Genomic DNA, 19642 nt, shown 5'->3' on the forward strand with positions numbered 1-19642 from the left:
CAGGTACACAGTTCACAATGCGTTTAAGGAAAAAATTTCTCTGTATAATCTTCTGGAAATGTATTCAATATGGGAGTGCCATGTTAAATTATTGTCAATAAATATTCCTAGAAATTTAACAAGTAAAAAGTAATTTGACTTGCAGAAAGAAGGGGTTTGTCTTAAGCTGGACAAAATGTTTTGGGTTTATTTAGTAAAAGGTCATTTTATATTAACTATGAGGCTTCTTAACTGTTTCATTTATGAGCTCTTGTAACGTGTCAAATTCTGTGTGGATATTTAAGAAAGTCATGTTACATATAATACAGATTTGGTCTTAACAGCACTAGGGAGGTCATTTATATAAGGACAAACAGGGATCCAGGATTGACCCTTGAAGTACTCCAATCTCAACCTCTAAATCACTGAACCAGTCTTCATTGAAAATAGAAATTTTTTCTAAGATTTGTTAAATAGTCTTGCTGCTAGAAATACCAGTATTACTATAATAGTTTAACTTTAAGATTAACATCATATCATGCTCCACACAGTCATAGGCCTTGCTCAAGTCCGAAGGAGTAGTTTGAGCAAAGGTCTTATTCTCTACATCATTTAGGGCTTCCCTAATTAGTGCGTAGATTACATCAGTGGTATATTAATCTATTCTGAAACCAAACTGTTATGAATTTAGATAGTTGCTATTCTCTAAATAGGTTACAAGTTGATCATATACTATAATTTCTGTAATTTTAGAGAGTACTGGTATAATTGATACAGGGTGATAGCTCACTGTGATTTCTAGAGCCTTTCTTAAGAATTGGACAGTCTTAACAACTTTAATTCATTTAAAATAACCCTCTTTCGTACACTTTTTAATACATATTGTTAAATGTATGATAAACATACTGTTAGATAGATTTTAAATATCCTAATTTACTGAGTTTTTAAATAGTTTGACAGCTTTAGTAACATTCTCAACTGATATTTCTGAAAAGTAAAAACTTCCCTAATTAGTTCATAAAGTACATCAATGGTACATTTATCTCTCTGAAAACAAACTGTGATGAATTTAGATCATTAACGGTACTTCTTAAAACTCAATTTTTTTTGGAGTACCAATAAGAAAAATGATTGTAGATTTCACAATGTATTTCAAATTAAGTTTTCCTCAGGAGGGTTCACTATTGGATGGCTCATAAATGCAAGTTGAACCTACACTAGGTACAGCAAAAACCAATGTGTTACTTTCATTTGGGCAACTCTATGGATGTCCAGGCACATCACTAACTGCAAATGGTGAAATATTCAAGTAAGAGGATGAATTGATAAATGTATTCTACTGTGGAGGATGACTGTTGGAGTGGATGGAGCCCCCTTGGTGTTAAACACTATTGCTAGTGTATTGTGTTTACACAAGGGAGTACCTCTTTTATCTGCTTTGACTGAAGGAGACTGGAACAAAGCTCTGCCTCTTTTTCTACCAAACTGATATGAGTGTGGTATAGAGCCTGCTATCTGTGCTCATTGGATCTCAACAGAAGACCCCAGACCACAAACCTTAACCACCCTAAATATTCTATGATTCCAGAAGCAAATACAAAGGCCCTTTTAGGGCTAAGTGCAATTAGGAGTTTCCTCAGCTCCTTGTCCAAAGCGAGCAAAAAAAATTCCTAAGTTTTATTTAATGAAAGTTGTCATATAATTATAAATTTTAAATAAAAGACAGTAAATTATTATTTTCACTTTAGCCTGATGGGCCTGGTAGTTTTAATACTTCTAACAAAAGAATTCTATGAGCTTTGCAACAACACTGCTTGAAATATAGTAGTGATGTTTGAGTGGAGCGGAGTTGTTAAAGTTAGAAAAATGCTAATAATCTATATTTTACACTTTTAAACTTTTTACATTATTCTGTACTATAGGAGCAGAGCAACATACAAGGTTCTGTCCGTGTTGGTCTATTTCCTGTACTATTGAGATTTATGGTTGAAGAGAATCATTAATTTGAATACTTTGCTCTATTTAAGGCTAGTGTTCACTTTAAACAGACAATTTTCCTTGTTGTTTATAAATTGTATGGAATAGATCATTTATTATATATTGACATGTAAGATTATTTTGCTAGCCAAAATGTCTTGTTGCAACCCTCCAATATAGTATTTAAATAATTAACGTATTATTTTTGAATGATTTAAAAAATGTGTATGCAAATGCAGCCAATTAAATGATACGTTTAAATTACTCAAATACGTTATGTAAATCAATATCGATTGTTAAGTGTTGAAAGCATAAAGATTTCTACTTATAAGAAATAAATACACACATTCATTGGTTTGAACAACTGCCCTTCAATGTACCTGAATTTACAATAATATGTAATGTTAAAATTTTAACTAAACTTCTCTAAATAATGTGTATGTTATCATTAAATTAAACTAAAATGGAGATATATTTAGAAAGTATAAGTATAAAGGGTAATTAATCAGTGTCACAAACACACATCGACCTTGACAAATTACTGTCACAGCGTGGGATTTATAAGGGAAACCCACTGAAATTCAGACACTGATAATGTGAACAATTAATTATTCATTCATTCAGATTGAATAGATTAAATTAATTGTTGAGTTTTATTTATCTGTTCAACTCCACACAAATTGTTGAGATCTATTAATTTGTTTATTGCTGCTAGAGGAAAACATAGTGTCAATTCATTTTCGGAGATTGATATTCTTGAAAACACACTCAAAACAGTCAAATTGTTTTGTTTAAAAAAATCAACGAAAATGTATCTACTTTTGTATGGTGTAGTAAATGATTTAATTCACAGTTTTAGGTTGTTTCCAAAGCAGCTAGACGAAGAATACTTATTTCTATAAGAAAATAAATTGGAGCAATGTATCTAGACGCTTTGTGGATTAGGTACAGAATACTTTAATTCAGGTTATTTGAGAATTGAAACAGTTTTAAACCCACATTTCTAAGATTTCGATTTTTAAAAAATTTCAAAAAGAAGGTCCATAACTTCATTCCTATTTTGGTGTCCTCTTCTGCGTAATGGTAAATAATTTTCGTCATCAATTTCTATGTTCTCTACATCATTCCCTTCCACTTAAGTATAATCTATAACATCATTAACATGTTTGTAATACTGTGCAAAACAGCAGAGGCCACAAACCATTTGGAAATTTCGTCTAGGTTTATTATAATAAGATTGAAGATTACAGGTTGTTTCAATTGCTCAAATACTCGTTCACTGACAACCCTTTCCTTACTGTGGTAATTGTTAAATGCAATCTCAAACAATGCTAGCGTGGTAACCAAAAAGCAATAGTATAGCGTGGTAACCATAGAGCAATAGTATAGCGTGGTAACCATAGAGCAATAGTATAGCGTGGTAACCATAGAGCAATAGTAAAACGTGGTAAACATAGAGCAATAGTACAGCGTGGTAACCATAGAGCAATAGTATGCCACTCCAGAAAGCATGCTGTACCATGTTTTCTCTTCTTATACAGACTTTATGGTACTAGTGATTCCAGGCCATGAAACATTGATACTGGTAATTTTTGGACATCACATGTATTTAAAATACTTATGTTTGCATACCTACGTCTTTCTATTACAATAACAGTCACCAAATTATTTTGGTTTTTCATTTCAATATGGGTACAATCAATTGCAACAGTTACAGATGGTATCTGATAAAATTGACTAAGTTTTCGATTTTATATTTCAAATTCATAGGTTTTTAACGAAAAAATGAATTGGACTTACAGGCTTACTCGTTTGTTTTTCATTCGGAACATCGCCCGAATCCACGAGCAGATAAACAAAAATCATCGTTCGCTCAACACCTTTTTGAAAATAACCATGACATGAATGACATCGATAATAGTTTGAAGGTTTTGGATGTATGCAATAAGGGTTGGAAACTTGACATCCTGGAAGGATAAGAAATCTAAATTGTGAAATATGAAAGAAAAAGCTCCAATTCAGTTCCCATTATGTATTTTAACGCGATCTTTGGTCAAAAGAGTAGACCATTAACTACCGATAAGAATCTAGTTGATAAAGACGGGCCAGGAAGTAGGGAAAGAGGAGTGACATAACCTTCAGTTCTCAGGTCGGTTCGTGTCCGTGGTTGTGAGTGAGCGGTAGTCCTACCAACTGTGTTTCGTCAAATATTTATCGTGTGTATGTTTTATTTATTGAATTGTATCTTATATTATGTATTTTTAACTTATTCGATTTCCGTGTTTTTATACACCTGACGATGGGACTCGTCCTGAAACTTGTAGTGTGAATTCTACAAAAGCGAAATTAAAGTAAACTTTTGACAAAGTAAAGTACGAGGGGTATTAGAAAAATAAGGTTCCCTATGCCGCCGAGACAGAATGCGATATGTTGGGAGAAATCTGGCAACACTGTCTTACTCATCAGCTGTCCCTCTCTCTATCCATACCACTCGCGCCTCGCTCGCTAAGTCCAACAGTGCCGGCCTAGCTGCCTTTGAAGATGGAGCTCCCTATCGTTGTTACCGTCAGATGCGAATTTCGTGCTGTGATATGTTTTTTAAATGCAAAACTGATTTCACCTATTGAAATTCATTGTCAGTTAATCGAAGTTTATGGGGAAAACTTCATAACTGTTCAACACGCGCGATCTTGAACCGCGGGAGAGGAAGATTGTCCAGTGATGGCTTCTCCATAACAACGCTCGACCTCATGTCTCACGTCAAACTCAAGAACTGCTGACAAATTTTGGCTGGACTATTGTGCCCCATCCCCTCTACAGCCCACACCTAGCCCCAAGTGATTATCACTTATTCCCAAAATTAAAGGAACACTTGGGTGGCCAACGCTTCAGTACCGATAATGAAGTCCAGGAAGAGGTTACTCGATTCCTCAAAGGATTGGCGGCAGAATTCTACAACATGGGGATAGAAAAGTTGGAACATCGTCTACAAAAGTGTTTGGACAGAAAGGGTGATTATGTGGAAAAATAGCTTAACTTTTAAGTTTTAAATTGATGTATAACACTAAGTAGAAATATAGAGCTGTCTATTTAAAAAAATCATGGGAACCTTATTTTTCTAATACCCCTCGTACTATATTTAGTATATCTTTGTCTAAAATTACATTTTCGTGGCTGTTGTAAACATGGATTTATACAATGAAAACATTCTAAACTAATTACTTGATAGTGAGAAATAAAAATTTCAAATAAATCAAAGTATTAATTTTATTGTCTTTGTTAAACATAAAATATATAAAGCTGCTAAGCTTTGGTAATTTTAACGACATTATAAATAAAGAAAGTAGAACATTGTTGACAAAGTTTTGGTTGTAGCAGAGACATTAAGGGATGTTTAACTACAGCCACTCTCGAGAAGAAGGAGCCAAGGCACCGTAACAAAGCTGGACATTATTCTTCCCTCTCTGTGTCTCCACATTGTACAAGTTACAAATCATAAGTTACAAAGTACGAGTTACAATGTTGCTCTGCTCTTTGTAACACTATAAGTTCCGTTGTTTGGTACGTGTTTTGTTCCCATCGTGTAACATCGTTTTATTCTGGAACATTTTTGCTTTTTTTGTACATACATACAAAAGAATGTATGTATGACTGTGTGTTTTCAAAGTGGGGTTTAGCATACTTTTGCTACATTGTTGTTTTTGACCAATGAATGAATGAGTTATTTTAGAAAACATATAGTTGAGGTAAACAAAAGAGAGAGAGTTCAACTAGGTAAATTATACCTAAGAACAATAGTAAACAATAAATAATAACAAGTGCTAATTAAATACTACAGTAATAAAAATCATTGGTCTGAATCATGAAACAATCGTTATTTCTGTTTTTTTTTAAAGTTCATTGTGTGGACACTTATCTGATTGTCAGAATTGATCATTCTATCAGTTTAGCAATAAGATTAAACAAAAGACAACTTTGGTAGCATTAGAAATGTGTGCAATCATTAATTTTACCAGATTTTGTATAGTAAAATTAAATATATATGGAATCTAACTCTTCAGGTGTTAAATGCAAATACTGATACAGTTGGGGTTTTTAAAAATTCGCATTCCTTAGCTGGGAAACAATCGATTCACTCACTGAGTCATCAGTGTTTTGAAGGTTAGGTGTATTTCATCACCAGTCGATGCTATCATCTGCTTTTTGCTGCGTTTTTGTTGTTGTTTTTTACTATTGCCATTCTTTAGCTGTGAAGTGATTGAAGTGTGAACTCTTGTGTAACCGAATTTACGTTTTGTCACCTAGATAAAAAACAAAGAGTAGTATGCCTCACCACCTTCATCCAAGTATTTGATATAATATAGACTTGGATTTTGTCTAAGATCTTACGCATTATATTTAAATTAAGATGTTATTGTTGCGCTAGTATTTAATCAGCCACACCACGTGTCGCGAAACAGGCTCTTCTGAGGTAGCATGCAAAATTTCTAGTTTATAACTCATTGTATTCTTGAAATGATCTGTGGAAAAAGAGGGCTAGACAATAAAAAAGGTTTTACATCCTCCAGGCAAACAAACGTGAAATTAATTGTGCCAAAAGTTCCATGAAGCTCAGCTAAATCTCATGGATGGATGTGTCCAAGTCATACACATAGTATGGATTATTTATTTTTCACCGTAAACATTGCGTTTACTGTTTTCACGCCGCCACAGTATTCTAGAAAGCATACGAGTAGATTGAGTTGTCGTTTGATCCGCATTGTTTTTATTGGATGTTTATTCGAAAAACTAGCAGTTATAAATAAACATGTCCGAGAAGCCTACTTCTGTCAAAAGGCAACTAAGGGTTTTATAACATTCTATATTTATAGTAAATGTTAGATAATAACTTGTTTCATATATATCTGCATTAAAGTACTGGTCCAAGCACTGCATACTTAATATTTGCTAAGGCGTACAGTTAAAAGGATATTTTTACAAAAAACTTAATTTTCTTATCTGGACATTTTCTTACTCTGTGGTCAAAATTGATTGCACAATAGGTTGAAATAAGAGTGTTACTATAAACTTATTCTATGCTTTCAAGACTATATATGTAAACAGATAAGTTGTAAATGGTGTAACTAACGCGAGTTTGTTTTATGTATATAGATAAAACTAAATGTTTTTAAAGACGATTTAATTAGGATATAGAAGGTGAACAATAAATTGAGATGACTATATGTATTTTAAATCCATTTTGTTGTTTACACCAAAAACACGATTTTTTTGTGTTTAAAAAAAAAAAAAAAAAAAAAAACACAGATAGCTAAAAAAGTATCTCCCACAATCTTTGATTGACGTGTGTAATTTACAAATTTTGCTAAGACTAACAAATGTTTAAAATTAAACATAAACTTCTTATAATTTTCCCATTTTGATCATCTTAAATGTTTTTAATGTCTATCTAGAAATGAAGTTTGATCTTTTTCGAGATATCTTGTGGATAGTTAAGATAATATAATCTCATATGATTATACTCCGTTTATTTGCATTAACAAAGTGATTTATTCTACTATTTTCTTGTTGCCATTATGGTTACTCGTAAGACCAATGTAAAAATGGTCGCTAATGTTTAGCCAAATCTTTTGAGTGACATGTACCATCATCGTGCTCAATGTTGTCTATATAGAAATGTAGCTTTATGAAAAATTTAAGTTTATTGGTTAGTTAGTGTTGAGGTATTGTTGGAATGACAACAGAAAGATCAACAGACAACATTTAAATTTTCTAAGTCCATCGAGTGATAGGCTTCGCTGGCGCTCAGCCAACAAACAGTACCTCAAATTTGTATCTTTTCATAATACAAACTAGTTTCAAATTGACTAAAACTTAACATTTTCGTAATACATGAAGGAATAATAAAAATGATTTGTTTTTTCTCTAAACAAAATTAGTTTAACAGTGGCCTAAAAACGTAATTGTTGAGGCTTGCATTTTTTAAATTGTATGATGAAAAGGAATTATTTATATTTTTTATTGGGCTAATTAATTTTATAATAAGTAAAATTGTCTGTAAATATTTAAAAATTCCTGAGGAATTATTAACGGATGAATTATTTTTAAATGTCTGTAATTAAAGCACATCACATTAACTTTTAATTATTTTTTTTAACGCAATTTAAATGTACTTGACTTAACTTATCTAATTTGGTTAGACAAGAGGTTTTAAATTGATTCAGCGCCTAAGACATGAACGAACCGCAAAACTGTCAAATCCGGTAGGAAGACGCCCAATATTGTCTTAAATACGTTTTATCAATCAGGTAGCATATTAGTCTGACTAAAAAAGGACACTTTAGATTACAAATAAAAATATTGAAATATTCTTTCTGTATTGCACGAGAAAGAAGTAACAAACAATTATCGAATATTGTATCGAGTGCACTAAATAAATCCTTAATAATACATTTCAAACCAACGTACTAATATTATGGAAACATTAATTTGGATTTTTTGCAATTTTGCCACACTGTGCAATTTGACGTCATCAAACGGCAAAACTGTTAAATCATAATTGAAAGTGATTGGTAATAGTACTTGATTGTATTAGTTACACAAGAGATAACTCATCCAATACTATAAATTAAGACATAGGAAAATTGTGCGCCCAGACTTGCATCTATGGAGTGAGAGGTTCTGATAACATATATTTGAACAGTGAGAATCAAAATTCTTGCGGTTAGTCAGGTTATAATTGTCTCTAACCAACAAAACCTAACAAATCGCTTTCATCTCTGTATTTAAAAGTGCTGTAGTTCATTGCCGTACGTCGCAGGGACTGAATCACCTTAAAAAAACCTTTTGTTGAACCAATTTAGCAATTTAGCTTCTTAACCAAACACTAAGTGTATTAGAAATATAATTAAGAATTCCTATAATGTGCTTTGAAAATGATCAACTTCCTGAGTCCTGTGAAGTTTCAGCAGCCAACAATATTACGAGTAAATAGAAATTTCCATAGTGTATTTTAAGGTACTTAGTGTAAAATATGCTAAACCGAGGAACAAGGTATGTGATTTATAAAGCACGGGGAAGTTAACCACAACATGCATTATGTCCCTGGATTGCACCTGTTTCTTCTTCTCTCATTTACATAATTCTCTTATCTCGTAACAAAGTTGTCTCAGCACTTTGAATATGATAGTAGGCTACTCTTACAATCTTTACTGCCTCCGCGTTGTTAACACAATTTTAAAATACACTTAGTAATTTCCTTTTGTGCATCTGAGAAGTTTCAACATATAGTGGAAATTAAGCATATTATTATAATTTCTTAGTATGAATTATTTATTTTTCACTGTAAACATTATGTTTACTGCTTCCAAGCCGCCTAGAGTATTCTAGAAAGCATACATTGAGATGGGGTTCGATCGGAGTTGTTTCCGCGGCTTTGCACGCATTTTTTGCAGGCGTACACGTGTACGAGCACTTCTGGCTCGGGAAAATTATATTTCTGACGCCATTGTTGCCAAGATCAAGAAAATATGTAAAACAGTATATATTTATGGCCATCGTAATTTATTACACCCATAGTATTTTGTGTGCCATTGCTGATTTTGCCTCGTTTCCCCGACTCAAGAAAAATACATAGATAAACATGTCTGAGAAGCCTACTTCTGTCTAAAGGCAACTAAGATGGGTTTTATAACAGTCTTTAATTTTATAGTAAATGTTAGATACAACTTTGTCTTAGATATCTGCATTAAAGTACTGCCCAAGCACTCCCTACTTAGTATTTGTTAAAATGTACAGTTAAAAGTATATTAAATACTAAAACTTAATTTTCTTATCTGGATATTTTCTTACTCTGTGGTCAACATTAATTGTTGCAGAAAAGGTTGAAATAAGAAGTGTTACTATCAAGCTTATCCTATGTTTTCAAGACTATTTAATGTAAACATATTAAGCTGCAAATGGTGTAACTAACTCGACTTTATGTACCTATATAGATGAAACTAATTTTTTTAAAGATGATTTAATTAGGATATAGAAGGTGAACAATAAATCGAGATGGCTAGAGGTATTTTAAACCAATTTTATCGTTTACACCAAAACCACGAATGTTATGAATTATACAGAAAGTTAAAAACGTATCTCCCAAAATCTTTGAATGACATGTGTAGTTTAAACATTTTGCTAAGATTAAAAAATGTCTAAATTAAAACATAACATTCTTATAATTTTCATATTTTGATAATTTAAATTGTTTTAATGTAATCGTTACATTTCTGAAAAAGGTCTCACTATGAAATGGAAATGACAAAGATAATCTTATTTTAACTCATTTGTAAAGGAGCGTATTGTAAAGATAATAATTTCAACCTTATTACGCACTCGGTGTACTTTCTCCCTTTTAATAAAATTAGCATTCTTTTTATGTCAAGAGAACATAATTTACATAATTCGGATATATTTCAAAGCTACTGAAGCCTGTTTGTTAAGAGTTTAATTAGCTTGCTAAATACACGTCAATGTTTATCTAATCTCTACTGGATTTCTTGTAACTTATTTCTTTTCTCCAGATGTTTGTGTATGGTTTAGATATGTTTCAATCTACTAAACCATCAATATATTATAATTATGTTCACATTATAGTAGTCTGAGGAACCTTTTAGAAATTACTAATTAATAAAATAACGATCAAGTAGCAATATATAGAATGTGCTATGAGATGATTTATTGTTTCCAAATTAGTTATTGTTACTTGTCATTGCTGATCGTAATGTATTGTTATGATTATTGTCACATCCTTGCATATAGAAGCCTTTGTTCATATGGTCACTATTTTTTTTAATAGGATTTGTTATCATTATATTGCTATTATACAGCACATTTGGGTTTTACCTTTTTTATCATTACATTGTTATGTCTTTAATTAATGTTAACTTTCTTCAAGATTATGCCATGTAATTTCTTTGATAGTATAATGCTTGTTACAAGGCTGTTATTTTTACGAAAAGTCCTTTATTTTATGATATAATCTTGTTATCATATTTGTCATATGTTATCATGTTTGTAAATTATATTTTTTGTTGTTCTCATTTTGCACAGTCATAGCCTGTCCAGGGGGGGAGGGGTGGGTGGGTGTTTAACAGCTTTTACCCCCCCCCCATTGATATAAAATTCAAGGTATATTTTAACTTGCGTTAAACTGAAAGTATACTTGTAGTCGAGCAATGTAACATAGTTTAATGAAGAATCTTAGAGCATTGGAAAAAAATTTAATTTACTATCACTGGTAAATGAATACAAATATTTTCCAATATATTTTATTATTGCAAGGCCTTTCGGAATCAATGATCGCATCATCAGTGAATTCACGAAATCACCTTCTTCACAAGATTGGACGTTCTTCATTTTGATCATGATTTTATTGTGACATATAAATTACCTAATTCTTTTTCGGTCTTTAATGATGTTTTGTTTTAAAGTATACATTCTCGTGTAATGCTTTGTGTAGTGTCTTCTTCCCTGCATTCCAGTGATCTGATATGTTGATTGCACGATCAATTAATGTGATCAATACTCCAAACTGCTAACCTGGATAATTGTGGGATTTGACGTTCAGGTAGTACATAAATATTGATCTGTGTTGGTTTACAGTATACTGAATGTTACCTTTGCGGTCTAGTTTTTTGTCGTTGTCATAACGTCCATAAACGGACAAAGTTGTTATATTAGTCTTGTATGGTGTTGGAATGTTTATGGTTTATGGTTATGGCATGTGTTGTAAAATTCGTCTAAACTCTCCGTACTTTAGCTTCTCTTAAATTTGTCGCTGTTTCATTGGCAGCATTGGTGTGGTATCTATTGACTGAAAATGTCCCTCCACTGAGAGGCCAATATATTTTAATACATTAATTGTGTTAGTAATGTTTAGACGCTGTGTGAACCAGAAAACTTAAATGATAGCTAACATATCTGGCGGTAAGAATAGGGGAGCTAAGACAATGAATTATATTTGACCTTTGCCTCCATTTAAGGGTTTCCACGGCCTCGTGGGATCCTTGAGGAATGAATAGTTCTCGATGGTTACGTATGTTTTATTTTTATGCAAATGGTTTAACCTTTTTTTAACCGTTCCGGAACGTTTCAAAAGCCTTTACAGAGGCTGTCGGTTCTTTAAACCTTATATATAATAATATAATCAATACGTTCCATAATTTACCTATCGAACATTTGCACCTTTATGGACACGCACCCCCCATCAACACACCATCTTGACGTAGATTCTCGTATTAAAGTTTTCTATCTCGTAATAAAATGTAATAAATAATATTAATATCACTTACACTGATTTTTTTATCATTATATTTAACCAGATTGAAGTACACCACACCACGTGTTTTACGAGGGTTTACTGATGTTGTATGCAACATTTGAAATCTATAGCTGATTTAATTCTCGAGATGCCCTGTGGATAGACAATCATACGGACATACATACAACCATTTAGACAATCATACAAACAAGAAATTGACTCGAAAATAATTTATTACCATAGAATTTATTCTTGTAGAAATGAAGTCTCATGCAAAATTTAAAGTCTACATGTGACATCTTTCTCCAAATATCTTGCTGTAATTGTGGTACATGATACCATGTGTGATATATTCAGATTTTAAAAATTACATTGGGTGTTATATCACACCAAGTCATTATAAAATGATACTGTATGTGTTGGGATAGAGGCTAATGTGTTAATATGTCACATGTTTCTCTTATGGGTATATTGAGTTTGTTTACAAAATAATTTATACTGCTACTCTCTCGTTGCCATCATGGTTACCCATAAGACTAAACATTTTCGCCAATGCTCAGCTACATCCAGTGGAGTGACATGTACCTTAATCGAACTCAGTGTTCCTTATATGGAACCGAACAATCATGCACAATTTAGTCTATAGTGCCCTTCGTTTTCAAGATACCGTGCGGATAGACAGAGATTAGATTTTTCCAGCGAGAGATAGGCTTCGCTAAAGCTCAGCCAATTAATTAGCACATTGTACCACGCCTTTCATACGTTTCATATAGAAACCAACTGTTTATTATTTTACAATTTTATTTACTTGTCTTTTATACTTTCATCGTATTGACTAAATCCTTTTTACGAAGTTTAAAACCCTGTTTAATTTAAAACTAGTTTCGTATTAGCTCTTTACTGTTCTTCCACATACACATTTAATTCGTATTTTGCTACTTTTTGCCGTAATCTTCTCCTTTTTTAATCTAATTAGGTTTTTCGAATTGGAAAAAATTGCTGCTGTTTACAAAGAGAAAGAAGGAGGCTACGTCATCCTATCCATAATTCCTTATCATAAATCTACTGAAGCGTTTCTAATCATACATAAATGATAATTTCACTAAAATAATAAATTAATTTTACTAGTTTTATTTTTATTTAAATTGTGTTTAATGTTACATTTAAGCATAATGTGAATTCGGTGCAAATGTATATCATCATTGCTGTTTTTAATTTAATTTTGTTTGCTATATCAGTTTATGCCCTCATATAATATTTCTGGAGGTTAATTACAAAAACGCACTGGAATCGAGTAGAAAGATATGTTTTAAATTAAAACAATGTAGAATGGATGTAAATAATACCAAGAGAAGGCTCTATTCAAAGCGAGACACAAGATAAAATTTGCAGGGAAAAGACGAGAAAGAAAGAGCAAGTGTTTAAGTTGTTTGGGTCATAACAATGTTCTGACAAACTTTCCACTACCTTATAAATTATTTCTTTGCGGCCGAGTTTGCGAAATTAATTTAATTTTTCCCACGTTAAGATACCACTTTTTGCTGAACATATTTTTTAAGGGAATTCTTCCTACGATAATGGCATTTTAATTGACATCTTAAACTATGATGACTCCAGATGGATAATCCCTGCTTTTAATATTTATTGACGCCGATACCAGAAGATGAATTATTAAAAGTTAAAACTATAGTAGTGTATGACTACAGTTTGAACTGTTTGACGAAGGTACGTAGTTACTGAATTAACGAATCGTTATAATACATGGTATTGTAACTTATCGGAACAGTTCCAAGTGCTATTCCTGAGTTGATTAAAAACACGATAATAATCCACATAGGGTTGTTTTCGTAAAAAAAGAGCAACATATACTTACACAAATATATACCAGTAAAGACTAACAGAAAAAGTAATGAACAAAATCAGCATGAACAGTAAGCCTTCCACACATTCACGACCACACCTCGGTCGACAATGGACCGTTCTGCTGATTTTACGTTAATCTTCTTCCTGTGCTTTCTGGCGTATTCTTATCGATTGGGTTCTTATCAGCTAATGATACGTTAATCTTATATTGTCTGAAAATGCTGTTAATCGTAATGATGGCGGAGTCTCAGTTCCGAAACATGCAGTGGTCAAACTACAACTCTTGTAAGTTGCAAGTGTTGACAATGCATAGTGCATATTTTTTATTTCCAAATGTTCGCAATAGGAGCCGTTCCTAATGGAAAAATGTTTTTGGATACTTGTCTTGTCATCTTATTTTAAATTCAAACAATTTAAGTAAGTAAAATCAATTAACAAAACACTTTCATTTCAAAATAATAGTGTTTTGTGTACATACAAAGGTGTATATAAAAAGGGGTACTTAATGCGTATGGATTTTAAACGTAGAGTATTACATCATATTTTGATAAAGGAAGTACACGACCTTCGTGTGAGCACAGCTAAACGTTTATTCAGAGAGAATATTTAAGTTATAGTTAGAAGTGGTTCTTAACTTTGCTTGTGAACAGACCATTAACCGGTGTTGGATAATTTATGTAAGTACCTATTTCCAACAGTAACCAAAGTCGAGAAATCGTTACAGCTATTTCGAAAGATAATATCTTAAAACTAAAAACAGTACACTTTTTAAAAACTGAACAGAATTGTAATTCATAGTGTCTTGGAATTTAATGTGAAGGAACGTTTGAAGTTTTGTTTGTAAAATATTCTGAATTAGCTGTAGAGCTCTAGTTTTTAAATTTCATAAATCGTAAAAATTTATTTAAAAATTTAACGGTTTTTACATTTAAAAGTATAAAGAAATTGACTGAACTTAGAATCCAGGCAACCAGTTTTAATGCGTATTTTACAAGTTTAGAGTTGATTGTTAAAATTTTGTAAGGTTTCCAGGTAATTCGTTTTTTAAACGCCGGTGTAATATTGCTATATCTTTCCTGTCTTAAAACAACTGTTTATTTATCCTCGATATTTATGTTTACTGTTTACTTTCTGTAAATATATTTATCTAAATGTAGCTTAAGTTGGATAAAACCATTTCAGTTTGGTTCAATCTTTAATCCATTTCATAAGGTTGGTAGTTTAAGTGGTCTAAATTCAACAAAAGTTTGACCTTGTAATTGATCTACCATTTTATGCATGGAGTTTCAATTAGTTTAAGTTTAAAAAATTCTCCTCGCGGTGTATAATATTGGTTTCATCCCATTTCATTTAATTATATTCAGACCAGCAATAATCAAAATTTTTTCTTTTAACAATATATTTTATATTGAAAGTGAAAGTGCTCTCGTGGTAAACTCTAAGTTGTAAACTAGTTGCAGAAACTTTCCATCGTTATTCAAATGAGGATAAAAACTTTGTTCCATGATATTGTTAATGAATACGGACAAGAAAAGAACAGGTGTACGGCGGGCATGTTAAGAGTATTACAGTGTGTGTCTTGGGTCTTTGTAAACTCTCCTGGCTGTTATAAATCACTTCTTTGTAGTTACGTGTAGCATATTAGAAAAGTTGTTTCTCCAGCGTCAAGATGTTCTAATCACTTAACGGGACTATTATTTATTAGCATTATAATTGCCTACATACATGAGTTCACGGAAACAAAGCAACGGGGATTGTTCTTTTATAAGTTTCAAAACTTTGTATACGAGTAATGAAAGTCGTATTTACTTTTTGAAACCCATTACGTGCAAAAATATCTGCATTAGACCACAAATAAACCATCATCCACTAGTATCACTCAAGTTTGCATAAATTAAATGCCAACTCACTACAGTGAAATTAATTTTTATTGATCAAAAGATTAATCTGACTAAGGTATCCTTAAAACATATTTTGCTAACTAAATTTTCTCTTCTCTTTTATTTTATTTTAAATTGATTAAACTAAACCCAATCATTTGGCACAAAAAGTTAAAGCATGCACAATCAGGGAAAACAATTGCACAATATCGTGTTATATTCTAATACTACTCATTATGTAATAATATTATTAAACAATATTTAAAAACACAATGAAAAAAAAAGAATAACAACATATCCTACATTCGAAAAGATTAAACATATCAATTATATTGTAATACAAGTGTAATAGTTAATTTTGTTATATATGAAAATAGGCTACTTGTACAATTCAAACCATGAAAAATGAGATGTAAAACGTGGATAATCGATGCATAAATTATAACTAACTTCAAGCTTAAGTTATTTATTTAAGTCTTTGTTTTTATTTTTATAAGAACCTTTATATTAATTACAACTAAATATTACGCTATTTAGTGCAGTCTGAATAAGATTATAATTCTGTTTGCATACAGGAGACATTATTTAACCTATTATGTTCCATTTAAGAATGTACAAACATGTATTTTATCAGTTCAATTATTTTCTGCTTTTTAGTTTTACGTTGTAATTGTAAAATAAAATCTTGTTATACCTGTATACAGCAATGCATTAAAGTGTATTTTAGTTATTACATTTTGATTTGAAAATTAAAATAATGTACAAATAAATTATATAAAGTTTTATATAAGCTACTTAGCCGAATATTTTAAACATATTAGAACGTATTTACTAAACAATCGGTCCTCACATATTTCGTTAAGCATATGGATGTTAATTAATATTTAACGTGACAGTAGACCATCAAGGGCGGTTTTTATGTTAAAAAATAGTTAAAAAATGCATTCGCGCACCCCTTAAGTTTAAAATAAAAATAATTTACAGTCATGTATAAAATAATATAGTAATGAAGATTGCATAAATTCGTTTTCAATCCCTGAGGCCTAAAATGTTAACGAATTGGTCCGATACAGTACTCGCCAATGAAGTACTCCCACTCGTATAGGGATCAATGACTGGGAGAACCTTTCCTTCCGCTTTGCCGTATGTAAACTGTGTGAATAACTAGGAGAAAAAACATCTAAGGGAATCTTTATTATACATAAAAAAACATAATTTGGCCAATGATATTTTGAAATTAACTAAATTAATGACTATGAAGTCTATGGAACTCTATGAAAGCTTACAAGCTTAAGGAAACAGGATTTTTAAGATATTTTCCATCGTTCAGTGATATAAAAAATCTGAATGATTTTCAGTTCTATGTGGTAGGTCGGTGAGTGCAAACCTATTCTGACCTGCATTTTGTGGTTCATTTATAGGTAGTGTTTGCTATTACTAAACACATGTTGTAGAGTTAGTCTACGTGGAATTAACACATACCATGGTTGCTATGATTTCTGACTTTGGCATGTCACAACGCTCTGGTATGATTTGTTTATTTTAATCAGACTATAGTTATGTGTTAGGTTAGTTATTCACCTAAGGAAGGAATAGGTTGCAGATCTCGAAACGTAGTGTTACTGGTTTTTTTGTATCACTAAACGATGGTAAATGTCTGGAAAATTCCTGTTTCCTTCACAATACTTCCATCATCAAAAACAAACTTCAAATAAAGAAGTTTAAAGACGTCAGTTTTGAAGTAGATCGATGGTTTTCCCTATAAACCATGAAGTGACGGCCTTTTTCTTACGGGTCTCTACATTCCATGGTTGATTGAAACCTCCTGCAGAATACTACTTGGGGTTATTTTAGTGACAAGAAAGTCTACAGTACGTATTAGACCAGCACAGTCTACATGTCAATAAAAACCTTGTGAAAGAAATCTCATGAAGGTGAGTCGTTGCACGGAAATGTTGATGCATTGTGTGCAATCAAAGTAAATATAATATGCCCAAATATTTAAGTAGGACTACGCTCGGATATGATTGTCAAACATTGGAGTAAAGACTGAAACGTTTTGTTTTCTTCTGCAATCTATCATTATAACGGACAGAGCTCCAATTACCTAATTTTAGTGAAAATATAGGTTAGTTGGTAAAGCCTATTTGATACAGTCACTACTTACTGTGAGCGTAATGTCATTGGCTGAGCGTTGACGAAGCCTATCACACGACGGTTTGGAAAATTTCATTTCTGTCTGGTCGCACAATGTCTAGAGAATGAACTGACATAACATTCACACGAATATTCATTATTAAATAAGCACAAGTGAGTTCGATGGTGCTGCATATCACTCTATAGCATTTGGATGAGCGTTATCGAACATATTGTAGGACAAATATATTTCATTGAATGTATATCTATGTTTTACTTGAATTTAATAATTATGTAAAATTTTATTTGCTGTTGGTGACATTTTATGGTAATATTAAGCGGTTACATCTATAATTGCAGGTTTAAAACCGCAACTTTTCACTTATGCAAATAATCAAAATTTATTGTCTTATTGGTTGTCATTGTTGTTATAGACTTTTTCAGTCTGTTAAGCATTATTATGTGGTATCAGCGCAAGCATTGAAACACACTTTCACATTAAACATCAGTAAGATGTTTTATTTAGTCAATGCCTATTATATAAAGAAGTAAAATTAAACTTATGATTAACTAAAACTTAAATGAGAGTGTTGAAATTCTCGGTAGAAAACAACTGGACCTAAACAAGAAATCCATGATAATTCACTGTTTACTTCCATCCATGGAGTGATCTACAGGAGGGAAACGTCAACAAAATGAAGACGAATTTCCCCGTATATTCGAGGCCAGAGAGTATTCTCGTGGCACTTTAGATTTGCTTTAACTGAAAAAAAACCAACATCGCATTCATGTTTGGCATTGATCATAGATAAACTTCAACAAAACATGAAGGTGCCTGTGGATGTATTAAGATGCACATTTATTAGCTTCATATAGACGATGGATAATTTATTTTCAAGGATAACAGAATGACATAAATTTGCCATACCAAAACCAAAGCACTAAACACTAAAACATCATTTAGCAACCCACGAAAAAGAAGCGATGGATAATTTGCAATGATAACACAATGCCATACAATTATCAACGTAATAGCGAATACTGAACCACTGTACACGTTGAACTCCAAAATATAGTTATAAAAAAAAGGTTAAAATATGAAACACTAACATATAGGATCCATTCGTAAGAAACAACAAATGCAAACCAAACTAATAAAATCCAGTATGAAAAGTCCCGACAGAACCTAATGAATATCTTAACCGATCTGATTGTAACAACTGACTGGAAAGTTAACTTTATTGCCCTTTGATCTTATTAGTTTAGGTTTCCACGCGTTAAGTGCTTTTTCTGAAATTATTCCTTGGAAACGTATATCTATAATATAATTTTTCCTCATAAGTGACGAAATGTTTTCAACAGAATGATTTGTTCCACTTTTCAAGTTCCTGTAACTCCTGGTCTCTTGCTAAAATTTATATTTGTTTATTCAAGATATTTAGAATGGAATTGGAGGAAAAGGCATATTTAATAAATATAGAAACATTAATAGAACGTATCTCAA

Source organism: Homalodisca vitripennis, chromosome 8, assembly GCF_021130785.1.
Source record: "Homalodisca vitripennis isolate AUS2020 chromosome 8, UT_GWSS_2.1, whole genome shotgun sequence".
Taxonomy (NCBI): Eukaryota; Metazoa; Arthropoda; class Insecta; order Hemiptera; family Cicadellidae; genus Homalodisca; species Homalodisca vitripennis.